This window comes from Psammomys obesus, unplaced genomic scaffold (assembly GCF_907164565.1).
Source record: "Psammomys obesus unplaced genomic scaffold, mPsaObe1.curated_primary_1811, whole genome shotgun sequence".
Taxonomy (NCBI): domain Eukaryota; kingdom Metazoa; phylum Chordata; class Mammalia; order Rodentia; family Muridae; genus Psammomys; species Psammomys obesus.
This window is the reverse complement of record NW_026592666.1, coordinates 10,940,339-10,947,030: the sequence shown is the minus strand read 5'-3', so window position 1 is coordinate 10,947,030 and position 6,692 is coordinate 10,940,339. Positions and strand designations below refer to the sequence as shown.

The 6,692-nt window shown below is 46.7% G+C and overlaps 1 long non-coding RNA gene across 1 annotated transcript in view; it reads left to right on the top strand.

Moving 5' to 3' along the window:
* The first annotated feature begins 2,367 nt into the window (after window positions 1-2,367).
* Window positions 2,368-6,692, top strand: part of LOC129682520 (uncharacterized) — a 29,896-nt gene continuing 25,571 nt past the window's right edge. The window contains exons 1-2 of the long non-coding RNA XR_008720984.1: window positions 2,368-2,402; window positions 2,491-2,595. This is a non-coding gene — a long non-coding RNA (uncharacterized LOC129682520). The remainder of the gene's footprint in view (window positions 2,403-2,490; window positions 2,596-6,692) is intronic.

Genomic DNA, 6,692 nt, shown 5'->3' with positions numbered 1-6,692 from the left:
CTTCGCTGTTAAAAGTCGTGACCTTTGCTCACATTTGCCAGAGAAAGTGCTTATAGCACCAATTAACATGAATTATTAACTCCCAGATTAATAATTGATGAGAAAGCTGAAGGCCCTGGGCACTGCCACATCACACTATTGAGAGAGGAACGAAGGAAACAATTTAGATACAATTAGAAGAGTCCAGGCAGGGAGAGGGAGAAGTAATGACATTTAGGCTTTTTAAAGGATTGCTTCCTTCTCCTCTACTGCCACATGGCTGGAGAGTCAAAAGTCACGAATAATTCATAGACTGACTCATGTGGATGTTGGCTTTAAAATTTTTATTTAACAAAGATTTCTGCACCTCCTTCTTTGTATTAACTTCTGTTTGAAATCGTTGCTCATATGGATTCTTTTCCATCATAGCCATTCCATTTGTGTGTGTGCATGCGCGTGCGTGCCTGTGTGCATGTGTACCAAAGGTCAGTGTCAGGTATTCCTCAGGAGCCATGAAGCTTGTTTTTATAAAGGGAGGGTCAGTCATAGGCCTGGAGCTCACGAAGTAAGCAGCAAACCTCAGAGATCCAGTGCTCTGCCTCCCCAGGACGGTAACACAGGCACATGGCACCACAGCCTGGTTTTGACATGGGTTCTGGGCACAGAATACAGTTCCTCAGGCCCACACGGCAAGTACTTTACTGATGGGGCCATCTGAAGCCAGCCTGCAAAAGTCTTTTAGTGAATCCTAACAACTTTGCTGGATGTACTTACGGGCACGCACTAAGAGGCTGGCATCCGGGTACTTTCTCACCGTTTTGGAGGCCGGAAGTGGGTCTGTGAGGGAGCGATCAGCTATGGGCCTCTGTAGTGGTGCTCGTCTCATAATCTCTCTCAGGCTCTCTTAATATTTTTTAAAGAACTTTTAAAAAACATTTTATAGCTACGTGGGAATTTCAGACATGTTTTGATCATATTCACTTCCGTGACCAGCTCCTCCCGGATCTACCCTTTCTTTCCCCCAGTTTCCGGTCAGAGCCAGCTCCACAGCAGCACTCGACTGTGCAAGGCTGTGGCTGAATGTGACAATTCCAGGGGCAACCTAACCTGTGGGGACAGATGCTGAGCTGGCTCCCCATCATGGGACCCAGAAACACTGACGGCCCTTGGGTGTCAGACACCACTGCAGCATTCCAAAGTCAGCTCTGCAGGAGCTGGATGCCTTCCCGAAATACAGAAACCCCTGTCAAACATGCGTGTGCTTGAACACGCACGCATGCACGCACACACAAACACACACGCTCGCACTTCCCTCAAGGTCAGGGTCACAGCAGCAGGGGCACCTCTTGAGGGCTGGGAGGAGGAACGTGTTCCAGGCCTCATCCTTGGATTATGGTGCTGCTGTCAGTCTCACACAGGGTTGGCTCAGTGTGCAGTCCTTGGGGACATCCAGCAAAGCCCAAGCTGGGGCCTCTGAAGCTTGTACCATCTCCTGATGGGTGTGCCCTGCCTGTGTGGTGAAGGCTGACTGAGAAGGCGAGCCTCACGGGTCCCTTTCTGTCTGTGGTGGAGGCCAAGTGTCAAGGTTACCACCTTTGTGAGTGGTTCCTTTGACACCAAGGCTGGGAGGAACCGGTGAAATGCAGCAGTCCAGCCCAGGGACGAAGGTCACCGAGGAGCCATTTATTACAGTGAGGACTTTCTGAGAAGAAGAATTAAACTCACCTAATCTCATTTTCTCCGATGGCCAGGAATGATCACAGGTCCCCAGCTTCTGGAAAGTGTGATGCCTCCGCGTGTTTCTGCAGAGACAAACAAAGTTAAGGGAGAGGTTATTAATGGTGTTGTGCCTGGAGTCCATGACTCAGTGACTCCGGCTGTGTCCCTCACTCTAAGTGGATCCCCCAGCCCTCCCTGAGGAGGGTTTTGCTTCATGAGTCTGCCTCAGCAGCTCTGGCAGGCACAGGTAGTAAAGCCAGGATTTCCTCCCTTTGGCCCTGAAGTATTGTAGAAACCTGTAGTCAATGGAAGCCAAAAAAGTTTACAAAATGCACTCTTGGGCCGCTACATAACTTACTGGTGGAATGCTTGCCCGGTGTGAGTGAGGCTCTGGGTTTGATTCTTGGCATCAAGAGAAGAAGATGAAGAAAATCACTCTTAGGTGTTTACAAGTGATGTGTTATTCCGTAGAAGAAAGGTTGTGCCTTCCTTTCTGGCATCTTCTGTTGACATCTGATGTGAGCTGGCCTATGGGCTGGACTGCTGCATTTCACCGGTCCCTCCCAGCCTTGGTGTCAAAGGAACCACTCACAAAGGTGGTAACCTTGACCCTTGGCCTCCACCACAGACAGAAAGGGACCCGCGAGGCTCGCCTTCTCAGTCAGCCTTCACCACACAGGCAGGGCACACCCGTCGGCCTGCAGGTAACCCTGCTGTGTTTCACCCTGACCTGTATTTAGGGAGAGTCATTCTCTGTAACAATCTCAGAGGAGTTTGTTTCCATTCATAAAGGTTCCTGGGCATCTCCTGTCGGCTCCTTCCCTGTGGGGGTGAAGATTGCTGCTTAAGAAAAGACTCAGGAGTGAGAGCTCAAGGCTGGACATGCCCTCACAAGAGGTATTCTGGGTGATTACAGTGGATAATTGTGGGGTCCCTGGGTTGGGCCAGAGAGGATGAGGTCACAGGGTACACCTTGAGAGAGTTAGAGACTGCTGTCCTCTGGCAGACTGATAACAGGTACAAGGCAAGAGCAACTCCTCCACATACCATGTCCTCAGGAAAGTAAGGTCACAATGAACAGGAGGGGCCACTGTCAAGGTTAAGGTCAGGCAGCTGGATTTGGGGGGGCATGAAGCCATTTGCTAAGCACACAGCTTGGGCTCTTCAGGGTGACTGATGATACAAAGACCCACAGAGTCCTGGTCCCTAGGGTGTTATCTGCAGCTTACTTTCACATGCTTAGAGTGGTCAACCACAGAGCCTCAAGGAGTGAGGGAAGGGCTGGGAGGTGAGAGAAGGTTTAAATTCCCTGCTACCGTGTACACGTACACAGGGCTCTATGCAAGAGTCAGTTTGGGCTATGGGGACATTAGGTGGGGTTGTTACTGATGAGGTTGAGTAGCGACCTCCCTGGCTGCTCCAGGGAAGGCTAACCATGGGAGGAGGGGATTCTGGGACTCTGATGTGTCTGGGAAAGCTGTTCCATCCATGCCCCCAGATTCGCTCAGTAACTACAGGGTCTTGGGGCATCACCCCTCCCGTGTGTCAAACTCTACTCACGTCTAGAGCAGGAGACAATGGCTGCACTGTCGGGGTGATCATCATCAACTTTGGGGTGGTTTACCTGTGACTTTAAGAAGATTATTGTTTTGGTGTTTTAAAAGGCAGGAGACAGGAAGGAACAAGGAAAAAGTCAGAAACACTTAAACATTATCTGTGCCCTGCTGAGAGTTCTGAATTAGCTCAGCGAAAATCTACTGTGACACCAAAATTATTTTGGTGAATTTTGGGCACTCTGAAAAAAACATTGTAGTATTTTCTTTTTAATGACATTTATTTTTGATTCTCTGTATGTGGATGTTCTGTCTGCATGTATGTCTGTGTACCACATGCCTGCCTGCTTCTGGTGGAGGCCAAAGGAAGGCCTCTCCTGTCCTGGAGCTTGACTTACAGATGGTTTTGAGACACCGAATATGGATGTTGGGAGCCATCCATATGGCTTGGGTCCTCAGGAAGAGCAACCAGTGTTCTTACTGCTGCGTCATCTCTCCCGCCATACATTGGTAGTAGTTCTTAAAATCTGTTTCTAAAACCATGGAGGCCACAGGCATGTTGAACACACAATGGCCAACCCTAACTTCTGTCTTACAAGCCAGATTCTCAAGTAAACTTAAGTCTTGCTGTTAGCTGCAGTCCTTCTTACACTGTCAAGATTCGCTTTAAAACTGCAGAAATGTGCAATATGCTTTAACCGCGGGGTCCAAAACCACAAACCCATCACAGCGGCTGGCAGGGCAGATGCTCCGGGAGAGGATGTCTTTGAAAGACTAAGACAAACTTTAAATTAATCAACCAATGCTCTGGGGGGAAATGGTCACTAATTTCAAATTTTTCATCTCTGGAAAATCAATTATTATTATGTTTATTGATGTCGTATTTGTCACTATTTTCAGCCATTTCCCCTGATGACATGGGTTAAAATAGGAACACTGTTATAAAAGAGGTTAGGCATGTTCCATTTTGTCCCTAGACTTTCTATCTTGCAGCTATCTGGGCTTTGGGAGACAGATTAAGTGCTGTGAGGGCAAAGGCTGGGTTTGCATTTCTTTGTTGTCTCTGGTGACTGCTTTGGCCTCCGTAAGATTTTGAATATTTAGCTAAGTCCTTGTTAATGCCTGTTATTCCCTGGGCAGGATTTTGGAGGCATGTATGTAAAGCAAATATACTCTTGAAGCAAGTTAGGGCTTGGAATTTTCTTTCCTCACCCCCAAAAGATCCTCAGAATGTTGCTTCATCTAGGTAAAGCTCTCCAGGATCAGAGAGGGCCTTCCTGCTGCTGTGTGTAATCGCTGAAGTGGCCCTGACTCAGGGCACCAGTCAAAGCTGTGGGTGCACATTGTTCGACACCTAATTCCACACTCCCTGTAGAATGATTCTTGTCCTTTTGAAACACTTGGCAATTTGGGGTTCCCACGACAGTGATCCAGACATACTTGGCCAGGTCATTTTCCCATTGGGTTGCCTGCGTAAGTAATATCTGAGAATAAACAAACTACAGTATTCTGTATAGCCTGCATACATCATTGGGTACATTACTGTAAAGTCATGGTCATTCTCCCCTATGTTCATTAACTGGGGAAACTGTATTTAAAGTACGGATGTAAAATTACATGTATAAATACATAGCATGCGTTAAGCAAGGCATTCTGGGAAAGTGCAAAGCTAAATTTGTTATAGACTGCATCTGTAAGTATGCCATGTAGCAAGTACATTGTATTGTGAATACCTAATATATCACAAATAAATGATTTCTAAACGAGACCCTCAGGATAAATGTATTTATAACCCCCTACTTGATGGAGGAATTTATAAAGTCTTACCTACTTACCGTCATGCATTTAAATAGCAGAGCATCTTATCAAACAATGACAAATTAAAAAAAAAATCCCCCTTTCATCCCTCAGTTTTACTCCACAGGTAGACACAGGTGTCTGATGAGTTGTTCTGATTTTTTCTGTTGTATGGGCAGCATGAAAACAGGGTACATGTGTTAGCTGCTCTAACATGACTATGATCAAATTCCTGGAAGATTTATTTCTATCATGTTTCAGAATATTGTATCCTATGAACATGGACATGATGTCATGATGGCGGGAACAGTGGCAGAGAAGATTTTTATCTCATATTACACAGAAAAAAAGACAACTAGAAAGGGACTGGGCCATGTTTAATGCTCTGAGACACACCCCGGAGCTCCACTCCCTCCGGCTTCCCGAAGGTCCTCCTTCCTGAAGTTTCTAGAACGTCACATAGTAGCACCACCAAGTGGGGGCAAGCACCGAATGCATGAGGGTGAGAGGCCATATGTATATGCATGTATGTGTATATGTGTATACATGTAAATACATACTTTAATGTATATAGTGGACATCCTCTTGTCTCGTTACCTTGTTCTTTTTAATGATTTTAAATGATTCCTATTATCCCATATCATGAATACTTTAGGATTTATTGGCCATTCATTTGTAGGAGGCATCTTACTTTCCTGTTGTTTGTTGGATGCTCGTTCTCATATTATCCTTTAACCTGATTCTGGATGGGCAATAATTTGTGTCAGCAGGCATGGTCCCTTATAAGTTAAGTTCTGTGATTGGCCAGTGAAGCTCTCAGTGAAGAGGTGTCATGGCAGGGCTGACTCAGACTCTGCTTCTAGGAGGAAGCAGACTGCAGGGAGCCTCACTACCATCTAGAAGAGAGAGGCTGCAGGCTTGAACTAGGACTGCCGTAGTGTGTTAGCTTTTCAGAGTACGAAGACACAGGTTGATTTTGGAGATGGTGGCTGGGTGCCCTGGCTCTGAAGAAGCCCATCATAGTTTTCGTGTGAGGTCCAGTGAACCTTTCCACAATGTGGTTCTCAAGAACCTGCCCCCAACAACCTATGAAACCCCCAGGAAGCCCCACCTCTTAAAGGCACCTCCCATTTCTACTAGTGTCCAGCAGTGGACCAAGGCTTTGGTATTATATGTGTACCTTTGCCAGGCAATTATGATCCAAAACTGCAGCAGTGAGGGAGCCAGGAAAGAAGAGATTCCAGAATTATATTCCATTGTCCATTAAGTGGGGCTGACCTGGTAGTAAAGAAAATGCTAATTCCTATTTACAATTAAAACTGTGGTCAGCTCTTACATTTCAGGGGTGGCACAACCTGGCCAGGCACAGGACAGAGCCACAGAGTGCTCATCACTGGCTGGTGAATACTGACTTCATTTTAGGGATGGGTGGTATGTTGGGAGTAAATCCTACTTGGAGTAGAGGAGGGGCTTGGGGAGCAGATTTCTGTCTCTCTCAGAGGCAGCCCTTATTTATCTTGAGCTCTCATGTCTCTGTGTGGCAGTCAGCTGACAGATGCTCTCAGTGGGGGCAGAGTTGTCCCAGTGCCCTGCATAGTCTTTGCCATGGTTCACTCAGCCCCAGAGAATAAAAAACTGAGTGCT